We start from the raw sequence: 15,539 nt of genomic DNA on the forward strand, positions 1-15,539 counted from the left end.
CTCATGCATGGACAGTTAGCCACTCCATACACTCGGTCAGTGTGTCTTCTTGAATAAGTTTTCAGTTTAACCCCTCAAACTTACCATCGTTAAATATTGTATTCGCAAGGGATGAATTATTGTAGGGATGAACTTACTGTCTACATGCGGTGTGCTGATGGCACATAAAGTCTGCGATAACCTAAAAACACTTTCCCAGACGTTTCTTTGTAAGCTTTTGTTTGAGGCTTAATTATGGCAACTAAAATCATTCTAGACACATACCAGGGGTTTATTTCGCACAGTGATTTTTTTCATGGTCATTTTAATATCATTGAGTATATACTTACATATAGCTATATACATATAGATGCATACACGTGAGGAAAAAAAATTACCCTGAGATTTTAGATGAGGTAAATTTAAAGCCATCTTGAGTTTCAAAATGGAATGCGCTCAGTAAGTTTAATGGTTCTAGTTGCTGCTGTGGTTTCAGCGAAACTGAACTTGAAGGTGGAGCGGGTTCAGGGAAGGCAGGTAGGAAAGTTCAGGCCAGGTGAGCTAATAGCTGAGTTGACTGACAAGGTCCGATGAGTGACCAGGCAGGACCCTGGACGTTTTTGCTCGTAATGAACTGAAGCTGAACAGGGTACCACGTCAGCCCCCTTGCATCACGTAGGGCTGTCTCCAGACAGTGTCCTCCGCTGGGAGCCCCAGAACGTCTAAAAGGGCGTCTCTAGGGTAGGGCGTGAGAGCTGGAGTGGGCCTTTGCCCCACGCCCTACTCATGTCCAGAGACCCTCCATTGTTGCCCCCGAGAATGGGGCCCTCGCGGGCTGAGGTGGCGCTGTGGCCGCGTCGCCCCCCCGCCCAGCACTGACCGCCTGCTCGGAACCAGCACCTCAGGTCGCCGGGCTGAGTCGAGGGTGTGGGTGACTCTCCTCGTGTGCCCCGCCCCCTTGCCAGGTGCAGGATGGGGGTCCTGCTGTGGGCTTGTTTTTTTTGTTTGTTTGTTTGTTTTTTTTAATTTTATGTATTTATTTATTTATTTATTTATGGCTGTGTTGGGTCTTCGTTTCTGTGCGAGGGCTTTCTCTAGTTGCGGCAAGCGGGGGCCACTCTTCATCGCGGTGCGCGGGTCTCTCACTATCGCGGCCTCTCTTGCTGCGGAGCACAGGCTCCAGACGCGCAGGCTCAGTAATTGTGGCTCACGGGCCTAGTTGCTCCGCGGCATGTGGGATCTTCCCAGACCAGGGCTCGAACCCGTGTCCCCTGCATTGGTAGGCAGATTCTTAACCACTGCGCCACCAGGGAAGCCCTGTGGGCTTGTTTTTACAGTAGGGGCTTGGGAACCTTGGAACAGCGAACTCTTCGATCTCCTGTTGCCATTTGGGGGTTACTGCTCTGGCAGGAGCAGGAGAGAACTGGCCAAGCGGCTCTCCTTCTCTTTACATTTATCACGTAAGTGAGCTGAAATTTAAGGGTTGGAAAATTTCAGAGCAGAGAAATTACGAAACCAACTCAGGAAGGATCTGTATGATCTAATGAGGGGGTCAGCAGGGGGTGAGCTTATAAAATCCTGAAGTCCTGTCCTCAGTGCTTGAAGAGAGTTGGGACCACTCTCACCCTGCCGCCCCCCACCTTCCCGGCTCTGGGCCCAAGCTTGGCCATCTCCTCTGCCAGCTGGTCATGGTCATGGTCATGGTCATGGTCATGGTCATGGTCAGTCTGGGCAACCGGGACAAGCTGCAGGTAGGCATTGGGGAAGGATGAAGTCCGTCCAGTCACCCAGTAGCCCATCCCCTGTTGGGCAAGCCCTGCAGTGCTGGTGGACACTCACTGCTGAGGCCAGGTCCCCTCCAGCTGGGTTTTGGGGTGAGGGCAGCCTCTTCGCACCCCCCTGGTGGCAGGAGGTCCCCCAGGCTAGGCCCGCCTGCTGACAGTTAGTGGTTGCTGTAGGGCCAGGATTTCCCACGCAGCAGCATGTGCCAGCCAGGTGTTTCTAATTCAGCTCGATCACACGTCCCAGGCAGGGCCCAGGTGTGGGGATTTTACATTTTAAGAAGGGAGGTGGTAGATGGTTGTAATGTGATTGCTAACACGGAGTTAATTGGCACTAACCCCCAGATGTGGTGACACCCCTTTCTGTCCAGTGGTGGTTGGCTTTGCTCTCTTTCTCTCTGTCCCTTAGCCAGTGAAATTGTGGTGAGCGGAAAAGGAAAGGAAAGTGCTCTGGCAGCCCACGCTGCCACGCAAGGAAAGTGCTCTGGCAGCCCCAGAGCTTCTAGAAGCTGTGAATCAACACAAGAAAAGAAACCTTTGCAAATGGGGAGGAATGGATGCGTTTATTGTGGAATAAATGCTTCCTTGGCAAATGCTATTTTCTGTGCATCTCAGATTTTGAACACGTTGATAACATCCTTTTGGGTGTCATTTTTCATCATATTCCTCTGAGATTTAGAGCAGACCTCCCTGTTTCAACTTGGTTAGAAGCGTAGTGATAACTGAGCTCCTCGTTGAGTTCAGCACTTCCACAGGTAACTCCCGGAGCCCGGCCTGGAAGGCTCTGGCCTCTGCTCCGGCTGCGCTATCTGTCCCATTACCCCGGGCCTGGCCTGGCCTGGCCTGGCCTGGCCTGGCCTGGCCTGGCCTGGGCTGCTGCTGCCGCCCAAAGGCCCCTCAGCTCGGGCAGGGCCGCTAGTCTCTCAGGCTCCTTCCTCCAGATGACTGTGGTGCTCTCCGTCTATTTGTTTTGTTAGGCTGGTCACAAAACGGTGCTGAGTTGAACCATATGGAATTGCCATTTTGTAGGTTAAAATGTCAAATATTGGAAATTTCACATCATTCAACTTCTTAACTTGGAGGATTTCTGAAGTCTGAGTAGGAACAAGTTAATTATCTGGGTATTTCTGACAAGGAACCGTTGAGCTGTCCTCCTGGCCAGAAGCCTGGAGGCCTGGGTGGCTGCCTTTTTCTTGGGCCGCAGCAGGTGGGGTTTCTCTGTGGGAAGGAGAGGCCGCAGGTAGGGGTGAGGTTCATGGTGCTGTTGAAGAAATGAAAGTGAAAGGTGAGTGTGCATAAGAAGTGTTCTAATTCCTTGTGGGATTGTTGTTTTAGTCATTTAATTTCAAAAACAAATTAATGTTTTGTTTTCTGAGTTTTGTGAAGGGAGTTTGTGTTTTGCTAATGAGCTAGCTGTCCGCAGTGAAGCATTTAGGGAGGTTGGGTCCTCCCTATAATATAGCCTCTTAAAAAGGTCAGGTTTGTTTATTTTGAATTCATTTTTCCCCAAGAAATAGTTATTTAATGAAGCCATGATTCCTGAAATAAATCTTACTGTTTCTTTCATAATAAACTATCATTTAAACTTATTTTCTGTGAATACTCCCTCAATTCTTTATATTTACTTATAAAAAAATTTTAGCTTCTTTGTATAATATACATCTTAATACTTGTAGCCTTAGAGATCGATGGCAAAAGCCGTTGGAATGACTAAAGAAGCGCTGTGCTGAAGCAGTATTTCACAATGAGTTCAAGAAGAGCAGGCCTATGAAAAGCTAAGATCTGCTTTCAGACCCAGAATGTGTGTGTGTAGACGCTTTCTTCCCTCTGCGCCTGAAGACCCTTCTGGCAGGCGTGGCCAGGCGATGGGCGGCAGGCCTGCCAAGCGTGTGGCTTTGCGCTTTTCCTGCCAGGCTGCAGTGCCCTCGCTGGGGAAGTGCCTGGCCTGTGCAGAGGACACCACAGGAGGCTGTCCCCGGAGCAGGTGTGGAGGCCCTTGACTGTCCTCCCTGCGCCGTCTCACACGTGACGGTTTTCAACCGATGAGTTCTGAGTTTTCTTTTCAAAGTGACTGCAATGTTCCCTTTTAAATGAAATATTTAACACTTTAATGATTCCTTCGTCACAGCTATTAGCTTGTAGCTATGAAATCCAGCTGCATGACAGTAGTAAGATCTGCATTTTTTTTAAAACCTGCTGGCTAGAGGGAAGTTTCTTTGCAACTTCTATTTCAGAGACTCTGTAAGGAATCTTGTAATTCTGTATCCCTGTCGAACCCTGTTTCAAAAGGGCCTCTAGAAAACCCTACCAGTCAGTTAGGGGAAAGGCCCTTTCAGGGCGAATGAATTAATTTCCCCACTGTGTCCTAAATGTAGTCCCACTGAGCCCCCTTCGTTCAGTGCCCTGGAGGCCTGCTTTGGTGTTCGTGTCGCCTTACACGCCACAAAGCCCGCCCAGTCAGCCTGCGGAGGGTGTTGCAGCGGAGAGGGGAGGGTCTTCTCTTAGGCTCCCTTCTAGGTCCACAGCAGGAGGCAGCTTTGTGCTTTCAGGCAGTTTGTACTGATATTTTTCCTGAATTAACAAAAAAAAAAAAAAAAAAAAAAGAATTACAATTTAAAGAGAAAATAGCTAAAACAGGAGAAGAATTACAATTTAAAGAGAAAACAGCTAACACAGGAGAAGAATTACAATTTAAAGAGAAAACAGCTAAAACAGGAGACGCTTTACGGGTTCTGGTTGATAGCCTTCGCTGTTCCCCTGTTTTTCAAATGAGGGCTTATAAAAATTGCTGACCTTGCTGAGATATTACCTGGTGGGGCTGGAAGGTTTATAAACCTTCCGATGCCCCTTTACTGATTAGAACAAGCTAAGGCGTGCACTTAAATTAAGTGGGAAGGAAACAGCTGGTGAGAACGTACTTCTTTCAACCCTGGAGCTGCTGAGCTGCTTTTCAGGGCTAATAGACGTGGAGATCTGGCTCTGTGGCCTTCTAAGGCTGAGGCTGGGAAAGGTGAAATGAAAAGACCAGATCAAAAGCCTGAGAGCGGGTGGTAGGCCATGGAGCTCAAGGTGCCGGGAGGGTGGTCGGAGGTCTCGAATCGATACAGGAGGCCACTGCCAGGAGCGGCCCATCACCTCTTTCATGGAGAGTAAAATCCAGTGTGGTTTTCTGGTTTAGAACCATGAGAGAAAAGAGAGAAGTGGGAATGTTTATGAACAAGAGCAAGGCAGGACTTGGTGAAAGCAAAGGATCCACGGGGTGTAGCGCGAGTCCTGGGGGCGACAGAGGTGGGGAGCAAGCTGCCTTCCTCATCAGGATGTTCGTTTGTTTGCTGCTGACCCTTTAGGGCTTCATTAACCTGTCTCCGAGGATCCCTCCCCGCTAGGACCAGGAGGCCAGTCCCACGCCGTCGTTCGTCCCTTTGCGGAGCCGTTCAGGAGAGCCCGGCTTTTCTCCAGGCGGCCCCTCCATCTGGCTCTCGCGGGAGCCAGCAGCTGCCATGCGTCCCTTTCCTAGTGGACGGGAACATCTTCATGGGCTCGTCATCCTCTCCCGCCTGCCTGGCCCCTGCCCTTATTTGAGTATTACATCCCTTCCAGCCCCTCAGTGGAACAAAAATTCGATTCCCAGAATTTTGTGTTCCAGGTTGAGGGTTTCTCTGGGTTGGGGGCTCCCAGCCTGGGCAGAAGGAGCGTCATTTCAGCAGGTGGGACTGTGGGAGGCCGGCCCGGCCAGCTCAGAAGCAGTCAGTGCGCTTCGCTAGGAGCTCTCCTTCTCAGCTCATAGCAGCCTTCCAGTGTACTGGGAAGTCCACGGGCCAAAGAGCCTAAGGTTCCGATTATGTCTGAGGTTCATTATTTTTTGTATTTTATTTTTATGCAGTTTCCTGCCTGGCAGTTGTCATTAGGACTTGTTTATTCTTTGTACTGTGTAACCACATCTTGAACTAGGAGAGAGTCTTTAAAGTTTCACCTATGACTCGTTCAAGCAAACAGGTTCTTCAGGTTAGTCTGGTAGCTCAGGCCCTTCTTCTGGGAGTGTATGTATCAGAATGCTCTAGAGAGCTTGTTAACAATAGTATGCCTATAATTTCTAAAACCTTACAAGAGGCAACTATATATATATATATATACACACACATACACACACGTGTTTGTGTATCCATACACACACACGTATATGTGTGTATATGTAGTGTATGTACCTATGCGCTATTTTGAGCATTATTGCCTTTAAAGGAATTTATATTAAAATGGATCTAGCTCTTCTAAGTGCTTTTGCTGCGTGCTTCACTCTCTACGAAGGTTAACACTCCTAATTTAATAATGATTCTGTTTGAGACGTAACTGCATATTTAAGAAGTGTTTTTGCTGTTGCAATCAACAGCTCAAATAAGTTCTAGGTTGTGTGTGCATGTCTCCCTGCCTTTGGAGCTTTGCACGCAGCCAGGTGAAAAGGCGGGAGAGCCCGTGTATCCTTCACCTTTGAGTTGGAAAGACTGGGCAGGACAGGCGGCACGTCCACACCTCCATTGCCGGGTGAGGACGCACATCGGGACGATGCCCCCCGAGAGCCTGAAGAGCCTCGCCAGGTGCTGGCACGTTGCCAGGATACCCCAGGGTAGAGTGTCGGCACAAAGCTAACCAGAGCCTTCAGAAGGCGTCCCGATACTTTGGCCAAAAATGTGTTTTTTCTTTGAAATAGCCAGCTGAGTGAAGCTTTAGATTCTTCTGGAGACCCATGAGCAGTGGAAGTGGCCATTAGAGGGGAGAGAGGTTCTCCAGGTTCTGGATGCTGACCTGATTCTCCGCATACCTAATGTGGAACTTGTCCTGGGACCGCGGTGATAGAGTGTAAATATTCACATACCCGACAGTCGCCTTACACTTACCTTAGGGAGAAAGCGTAGTAAAATGCCCGCCCCCCTCCTGTTGGGGAGAATTTAGTCTGTCGATACCAGCTCCTGAAGTGCCGTCGTGGCTGGAACAGAACCACAGCCTGCTGGTCTCCGAGAAGATGCCTGGTGTCCCTGTGCAAAGAGCCCTCTGACTGATCAGTAATTACCAGGGGATCCTGGGTAGCCTAGTTCAGTGGAAGTTTCCTCCTAAATCTAAGAGGTGGTCAGAGCCTGCGTTCCCTGAAGTTTCCATAAATCAGGCAAAAAAATTGAACTCGAGAATGCCTTCCCTCAACGCCACTGGGGTCACACAGTATAATTTAACCAAGCTCAAACAGTAACCAAAAAGTTGGTTTGAAAGTCAGCTACTTTCAAACCTTGTAAGATGTAATGGGGCCTCTGTTACAAATAGATAGTACCTAAAATTGAAATTATTACAAGTGTTGCTTTTTTGGGAAAATATTCACATTAAAACATGACTGTTACCTGTAGTGTAGCAATTAAACATCATACCAATGAAAGTGCCTGTTAAAAATAAAAGTCACCCTAATTACGTTCACACGTTTAGAAAGATATTACTTGCAAGGTCCTCTGTTGGATTTGGGTGTATTTCACCTCAAAAGAGGAGTAGAGAATCAACTTTCTGCCTGCTAGGGGAAGTAAATTACATTGTCCCCTTCTTCAATAATTTCTCATTGGAAATGAGCTTTGAAAAATAAGAATCTTCTAACAAGCCTATATTTTAAAGTGACAAACCGACTTTAAATGTCCTTCCAAGATTTTTATTCCAACTGTAGTCATTATTATACATGTGCTGCTTCCAAAGAGGATGTTTAAATTAATATTTTTGTTGTCACAGGACGTCTGTCCACATTGTACAGGCAACGTTAACGTATCTTGATATCATGCTGGCGATAATAAATAGAATCATCTCTACTGCCTGGGTTTATAGAGAAAATGGTATTTTAATACAGCGGTGTATAGAACTGGACTATGTTACCAATGTTAAATGTGCACATGTTGGTATAAAACTAATGGCAGTGATGCCGTCAAACTATTTGTAGGATCCCAAAGTGTAAAAACTATTACTTAATTTAAATGCTCTATCGCATAGGGTTACTTGCAACCCTCATGTTCAAGATGACTCAGAATATAAGATTTATTGAAGGTCACGTTTCAAACGTCAGAATGGAAAAGTGAGGTGTTGACGTGGAGAAGAATCAACTGACTTTCCGAGGTGTGAGGCCATTGGTGTGGCTTTCATGACCACGAGGGGTGGGAATCTCCAGGGCAGAGCAGACCTGCTGGAGGCTCAGCTGCTGGGGCATCGTGTGATGTTTTTAAGGCCACATAATAAAGTGCTTCTGAAGAAGAAAACTGAAGAACGAAGTAGAGGAAGAGTCTGTTTAGCTCTTCAGTAGGTCACTGAGTTATACTCAGATTTTTCCTGCCCTCAAACTACTGAGGGAAGTGTTGGTAATGTTTTGGGAAGTAGCATCCCTGCTGAGCCCTGCCTCTCAGCCAACATCGCTGTATACAGGATCTCTGTTACTACGGCAACTACTTTTTCCTTTCTTGAGTGCTGCTGTTTGTCATGACACAAACACATCGTGTAAAGGACGTGTCCCGGATTCGGGGGGAGGGGGCGTTGTCTGCTTTTTCTAAAAACACACACTCCTTCCTCAGCTGCGCTGCGAGGTCCAGCAGCAGCATGCCATGCCCTTTCAGCCTGTCCTCAGACAGTGTGAAGGAGACCCAGCATCCGCGCTTCGGAGACCCGGGGCTCATTGCTTGGCCAAGAGGTATACTTTTCAGAGAGAATTCGCATCTCTTCCTCTTTGTAGAATAAAATATGCAAGAACCAACATAAATGGCATGTCCCCCCCCCCACCTTTTTTTTTTTTTTTTTTTTTTTTTTTTCAAGAATCGGGCCTTTGATGTTCAAGAGCAGCTAATATTAAAGGCCATCCCTAGCAGGCTGTAGAAACTGCACCTATTTATGACAAATGTAAAACAGCACAAATCTCGCTGAATATGATGGTATCATTAGTTTGTGAATCGCATCCTTGAAAATAACTGCGGAGGAGCCAAATCGGTTTAAAAGAAGATAACAAAATGGTTTAAGCTACTTAGGTTGAATGCCAATTATATTTTAATATTCAACTGAGCATATTTTACTAAGAAAAAAGGCCGCATTGACGCATGCATAACTCATTGGCAGCGTCGGCCAGCTGTGCCACTCTACTCTCCGAATCACTTTGTGCATTTTAGTAGCATGGTAATTTAGTAGAGAACTACCTGAGTGATGGCATTTTCAATGAGCAGGTAATCTACAGAGAATTTTTATATGGTTATGAGTTCTGTGCTTCAGCCCGGCAACACAAAAATACATCAAGACCAATTACGGTATCAACTTTCAGTGTGGTACCCTCGCCACGCAAGTGCATGTATTTCTGCCCCAGGCATTTCAAATTGCATCTAATTTGAAATCTTTGGGGTTTTAATTAAATTTCAGAATATATGGAATTCTTCATTAGTACCTGCTCTGAATAGCAGATTATGCGTCTCTCGGTTTCTCGTTAAAGAAGTAGGCTGTGGTAAAGACCATGTTCAGGAACCAATCATTTGTGGGGCCTGGGTGTTGGAACAGAAATAGGGAAATGCAAAATAATATCCAAAAGATTATTAGTCCAGGGAGAGTCTCTTGATTTGTATTTTAATGGAATTTTACATTTCTCTTAATGATTTGCAAATTGTCCTCTGATTATAAGATGCATTAAGCTTTTCACTTTAATGGCAAAGACACAGCCATTAGCAGAATTTTTTTTTCTGTCTCCTTTTTAGAGTGCTTCCCTGCAGCAGATAAATATTGAAACCATTAACACCTTTTGATGTTCGTCACAGCCTGCGTCTTAGACCCGCGCACGCACGGCTCCCAAGGTCTCTCAGTGTTAACACGTGGCTGGGGGCCCCTGTCTCTCCACCCGGTGTGCTTCCCTTTCTAGAATATGGGATTCGTCGCGTTTAGGGTTTCATTAGTGGTCTTGTTTATTTGGGTTAAAGCTAACGCGTTTCAGTATTATTAATGGCCCCATTTGTGTTAATACAAGCCGTGCTGTCAGCGTGGAGGTTGACGGTGGTCTGCAGGGCTGGAGCGAGGGGGAGCCGGCGCAGCCCTGGGGAATCGGGGAGGAGTGCGCCCGGCACCATCTCCCCGCGCGGAGCTCGCAAAGGGAGCTGGCTGCCTGGGCTGACCGCGCTCCACCCCGACCGCAGAGCACCCGCCTCTGGCTTGGCCTCTGAGATACTGCCTGCCCCGGCGCGCGGACCACACGGAGCCGCAGCAGAGGGGGAGGGTTCCAGGGGGAGGGGCGGCCCCCACCTGACTCGCTCCTGCTGGGAACCAGCCGTGCTCGGCCTCCCAGGGCCCAGAGGGGTCACTCTCCCCGACTCTTCTCCGACGGCGCCCGGTCCGTTGTCCTCGTAGATGTGGGTTGAGCACCAGAAGCCGTTGTTCATCGTGCCGTGGATACAGTTAACGGATGGGGTGGATTCTAGTGGGGGGAACGAGGGCGGGGGTCGGAGAGGTGGTGAACAGACGTGGGGCTCGCCGCGGGTCACAGGTGGCACCCTGTGGAGCCCTGTGTTTGTCCTCAGCCCAGCACCCAGCCCGGTCCCCGTGAACGTGACAAGGAGTGCATGAGTGCAGGACGTGCCAGCCCGCTTTTGGAACTTTGCGTGACGTTCCTGGGTCTGGGTGTCCCTTGCGGACGAGCGCAAATGAGGCCCGCCGCCATTTCCTCCTTTCCCGGGGACTCTTCACTTGTGGGACGTCCTCCTTTGGTGGAACACATACGTGAGCGTGTTGGGGTTTGTGTCGGGGATGTCTGCTCCAGAGAGCACGACGTTAGGGGGCGCAGGCCCGCCGCCCTTGACCGAGGCTGGAGGTCTTTGTGAAGTGTAGCCGGACCTGTTGCCAGCACCATGGACGCACTTCGTGGCTGGGTACCCTGACCTTCAGTTCAGTTGCCGGGGACTGGGCCATCCTTCCAAGCATGGCTTCCCGCTCTGCAGCACGGAAAGCGAGAGGACGGGGCCAGCGGGCCAGCCAAGTGTCAACACGGGGGCGTGTGCAGAGAGGTGTGCCTTGTCTCTGAGAAAACTGGTAGGCTTGCCTCCCTGTTGCTTCCTCCTCCTACAAGGAGAAGATAGGAAAGGTATCCATAATCAACGAAGGTTATGTTGGACGCTTCGTTCCCTGGTAGCGAACCAGGCCTCCGAGGAAAAGCAGCCGTTGGCTGAGGCACTGCTGCATCTCTAGAGCACACACCACCCTGGGCACGCGCTCGGACTCCAAGAGACTTCCTGGGTGAGTGCGCGGACGCAGGCAGCCTCCGGCCTGGCCCGGGCCCCCCACGCTGCACTCAGTCGTCCGCCTGGCTGCCTCTCCAGAGCCTGTGCCCGGGCGGCCCCAGCTCCACCTGGCTCTCCGTCTCGTCTCTGCCCCTGTCGCAGAAGCGTGTGGAGATTGACCGAGTTGCTCTCTGCTGTGCAGTGAAGTTGCATCAGGCCTGCCGTGAGGCCCCGCTCCTCCTTCCACCCAGAGGAAGAGTCTTTGCTGGTGGAACTGGTTCCTGCTGTCTGGGCTGGAGGGTTGAGGGCCTCAGGGAAGGTGGGATCTTACGTAGCAAATCTCCGGAGAGCCCCTTCCTGGGAAGGGTTCACGCTGGCACAGAGGTCTGTCTACACAGGCCCTGGATCCCGAGGTGTGTGACTGCCCCGGGGCCAAGTCCCCATACCGCCTGCACCTCAAGGCTGGATCCCTTCTCTCAGGCCTTGCACGTGACCTCTCGGGACCCCTGTCGCTCCTGCCCAGGGCTGCACACACGCTGTTTCTGAGCCTGAGTGCTTTTCTAAACCTCGGGTTTCTAAATTCATCCAGTTTAATCTGGGATCCTAGAAAGAAAACTTCAGGCTCTGAGTTTATGTGAGAGATTTGAGCTGTGTTAGCTTTCTCTCTCAGCACACGTGGTGGTTCTCGGAGAACTTTTTACAACTTGTCAGCCTTGCCCCCCTCACTGAGCTGATAAAGGCAGCGCCACGTGTGCCCTCGTGCCCGCCCACCACTGGGTGGCGGAGCTCCCCGGAGCCCACGGCGTTGCCGCACCCACCCCAGGTGAAAGGATGTCAGGGGACTGTCTCCTGCACCCATCACTCCCTCGGCCCTGCTGCTGCTGCTGCAAAGCGGAGGGTTTGTGGGGCCCAAGGACAGCTGAGCCCAAGCGGGGCTTCGGAAGACGTGAACAGACCTCCTCTTAAACTGTAGGGGGACCTGTTCTAGGCCAGTTGGGTAAAACGTTAAGTTCTACTGGATGTTAGTAGATACCTCACCAGAAAAAGATTCCATGACCAAAAAGCTTGAGAAATTTTAAACAAAGCTAAACAGGTTTCTTTGTGACGGGAATTCTGAGAACCTTCAATATGTGGCTGGTCCAGAAGATGGTCAGTAAATGCCTTGACTTGCCCAAACAACCTTCCACGGCGCCTCTCCCTGCTGGCATCTCGTGGGACGCTGGTGTTTCTCAGAGCGCACCTGGGGGCTCCAGTCTGTGGACGCCGGCGGGGTCTCAGGAAACGTCCAGCTTTGCAGAGAACCCTGGGAGGTGTGCGGCCCTACCCCACCCCGTCCCCATCCCGGACCAAGTGCGCACGGGCCCTTTCTTCCAAAGAGCGTGTGGAAGGAAGCGTGCAGGATAACCACTTCCCAGCTGCCTTGGACGCTGCGGTTAAGTGATTCTTGACTGGTTGTTCCTTTTTATACTCTAGGGTCAGAAGTCCTAGAAATCATTCAGTTCAACATATCTATTGAATGCCTTCCCCTGGACTTATAAAAATAAGTAAATAAATGTCGCCCTCTTCAAAGCGAAGCTGGGAGGGTGGGGATGCGGATGCCGTTCTCTGGCAGAGCCCTAGGCCAGACCACGGAGAAAGGAGTTCAGCTGATCAGTCATTCAGCAAATATTTATTGAGCTATAAGCAAAGCCCTCTTTTTGGCTCTTGGAACTTAGCAACAAACTAAACAAAGTTCTGAGTCTTACGAAGCTTATATTCTAGTGGGAAGTATGCAGGTGTGTGTTTGTAAGTATATCCCGTATATAGAGAGGGAGATATATACTCCCTAGACCGTCAGGGAGGGGCGTCATTGCTTTGTGAAATAGAAACCAGGCCACAGGGATGAGGGAGTGAGGGGGTCAGGAAGGGAGGGGACGCCACGAGCATGGAATCCAGATGCAGGAAACGTCGTCGTCTTCCCTCCCTTGTTTTAAAAGTTAATTGTCCGGGGGAAAGCCAGAAAACTATGTAAATAAATACCTTTTGAATCATTTTTTATCATATGAGAGAAAGGGGCAATTTCAAGGGCCTCATGAAGAATAATTGCTGAGTCCATTGATGACAGGTTGGTATTTTCATGATTTTTATGAAATAGCTACTTCAGACAAAAGAATATTCATTAAGGATTTGTGAGGTATAAACAAAAGAGAGAGAGGACTCCTATGTACCCACCCAGGTTGAGAATGGGGCACTGCCGGCACCGCTCAGTCCCACGTGCCCTCCCTGGCCTCGTCTGCCTTCCTCCAGCCCGGCTCCGTGTTTTGCATTTTTTATATGAATGGAATAATACTGATGTCTCCCTGTGACTTGCTTCTTTCAGTCAACATTTTTGTGAGACTCGTCTGTTTTGAATCCTGTAGGTATACTTCACTAACTGTAACTACCATGTAGAATCCCATCTGATGGACGTGCTGTTATTTGTTTCCTATCCTCTGTCAGTAGGCATTGGGGTTCTCCTCATTCTTTGCCTTTTCAACTAGTGATGCTACAAATACTTTAGCACATGTGTCCCAGTGTCCAGGTGGCTGGAATTTGCGGGCAGAGTACTGGAGAAAAGGGAGCTAGCTACACAGAGAGTTTCAGAACTCGGCGTGGTGTCCTCTTGAGTCGGTTGCAGAGTGCTATTGTATGTGCGTGGGGAACCACTTGAGACTGACAAGGAGCTACTGGGAACTGAAGTTGAACAATTCCCAGGGGAGTGAACAGCACTAGAGATGGAAAGTTTGTGGGAAAGTATGAAAAAAAGTTTGTTCTTTGTTTTTCATTTAAAAATGATTAACTGTTCAAAATAAAATGAATAATAATAAATTTGGGGTTTATAATATACATAGAAGTAAAATACAACAGTAGCACGAAAGGTAGGACTGGGAAAATGGAAATATACTGCTGTCAGTTATTAGATTACTGTGAGCAAGTTATCATATTAATTGAAGGAAGACTGATAAAGAGGCATATCATAAATCCTAGAATGCCGCTAAGAAACAAAACCAAAGTGAATAGTTCATAGGCCAGTACAGAAGGTAAAATAGAGTACTAATTTTTAAAGTAATCTAAAAGAAGGCAGGACATAGAGGGAAAGGAGTACAGAGAACAGATGGGACAAATAGCAAGTTGGTACTAGGTAGATTCAAGCCCAAACATACCGACCTGTACGTTGAATGTAAATGGTCTTAAGTTTCAAATTAAAAGGCAGAGATAAACAGACTGGATTTAAAAAGCCAGACCCTACTATATATTCTCTACAATAAACAGATAATTTAAAAGGACAAAGGGTTCTGTGCAAAAAGGTAAGAAGAACAAAGGTGTGTGTATTAGAAAGGAATAAGTATACTGTCTATATTCAGACTGCAAATTGTTTACATAGAAAATCTTACAGAATTTTGAAAATATCTAACAAGTGAATTTAACAAGGTTAAGGATACAATCTTAATATGTAAGAATTAATTGATTTTACATAATAAAATTAAGAATTAAATTTTTAAAATTCTGTTTATAAGTAGTGTCCAAAGTATAAAGTACTTAGGATTAACTTTAGTAAAAGATATGCAGACCTCTCCACTGAACAATATAAAACTGAGAGAACTTAAAGAGGACCTGAATAAATGCCTAGACCTTGGTCATTGGAAAAGCCAACCTTGTCAAGAGGTTAGTCCTCTATGAACTGTTCTCTATATTCAGTTCCATCAGGCCTTTAAATTCCCAGCTGATACTAAACCTATATGGACATGCAAAGGGCCTGGAATATCCAAAGCAGCCTTGAAAAAGAATCAAGTTGTAGGACTTACATTACTTGATTTTAAAACTTAAGACAGATCTTCTATAGTCAAGACGCTGTGGGACTGGCACAAGCCTCAAGACTTAGAGCAATAGAACATACTAGAGCTTACCACACTTTTACAGTCATTGTATCCCTGAGAAAGACTCCAAATAGACGGATGAGGAAAGTAAATCTTTTCAAAAAATAGTGCTTAAACAACTGGATAGCACGCACACACACACACAAATTTGTCTTGACCCCTAGCTCACACCATACATAAAAATTGATTCGAGATGTATCATGTACCTAAACATAAAGCTGAAACTCTAAAGCTTTTAGAAGAAAACATGGAGAATATCTTCATGACTTGAATAAACAAACATTTCATACAACACTGAAATACAAAGCCGGGAAAGAAAATAGCAATAAAATAGACTTTATCAAAAGTTAAAAGACATCATTAAGAAAATAAATTGGGAAGTCACAGAGTAAGAGAAGATATTTGCTACACGCATATTCCGTGTCAGTAGCCGTGGGTTGAATGACTAAGGCAAGTGATCTAATTATAGAGTACTTCATTTAATTAATTATTATTTCCCCAGTCTGCTGCTGATGTGCAGCCTTGGAGATTCATTAATCTGAGTATCAAACAAACAGTATTCCTAGATCTGAAAATCACTGTGTCAGTTCCCCGCCTTTTCCTGAGTGTCGTGTTGAGCCAGCAGTGTTGAC

At 47.6% G+C, this 15,539-nt stretch overlaps 1 protein-coding gene across 2 annotated transcripts in view; it reads left to right on the forward strand.

Annotated features, from left to right (window-relative positions):
• MGMT (O-6-methylguanine-DNA methyltransferase) overlaps positions 1-15,539 on the forward strand; it is a 285,233-nt gene that overhangs the window by 240,015 nt on the left and 29,679 nt on the right. The gene's annotated exons all lie outside the window — the stretch shown is intronic.

This window comes from Eschrichtius robustus, chromosome 7 (assembly GCF_028021215.1).
Source record: "Eschrichtius robustus isolate mEscRob2 chromosome 7, mEscRob2.pri, whole genome shotgun sequence".
Taxonomy (NCBI): domain Eukaryota; kingdom Metazoa; phylum Chordata; class Mammalia; order Artiodactyla; family Eschrichtiidae; genus Eschrichtius; species Eschrichtius robustus.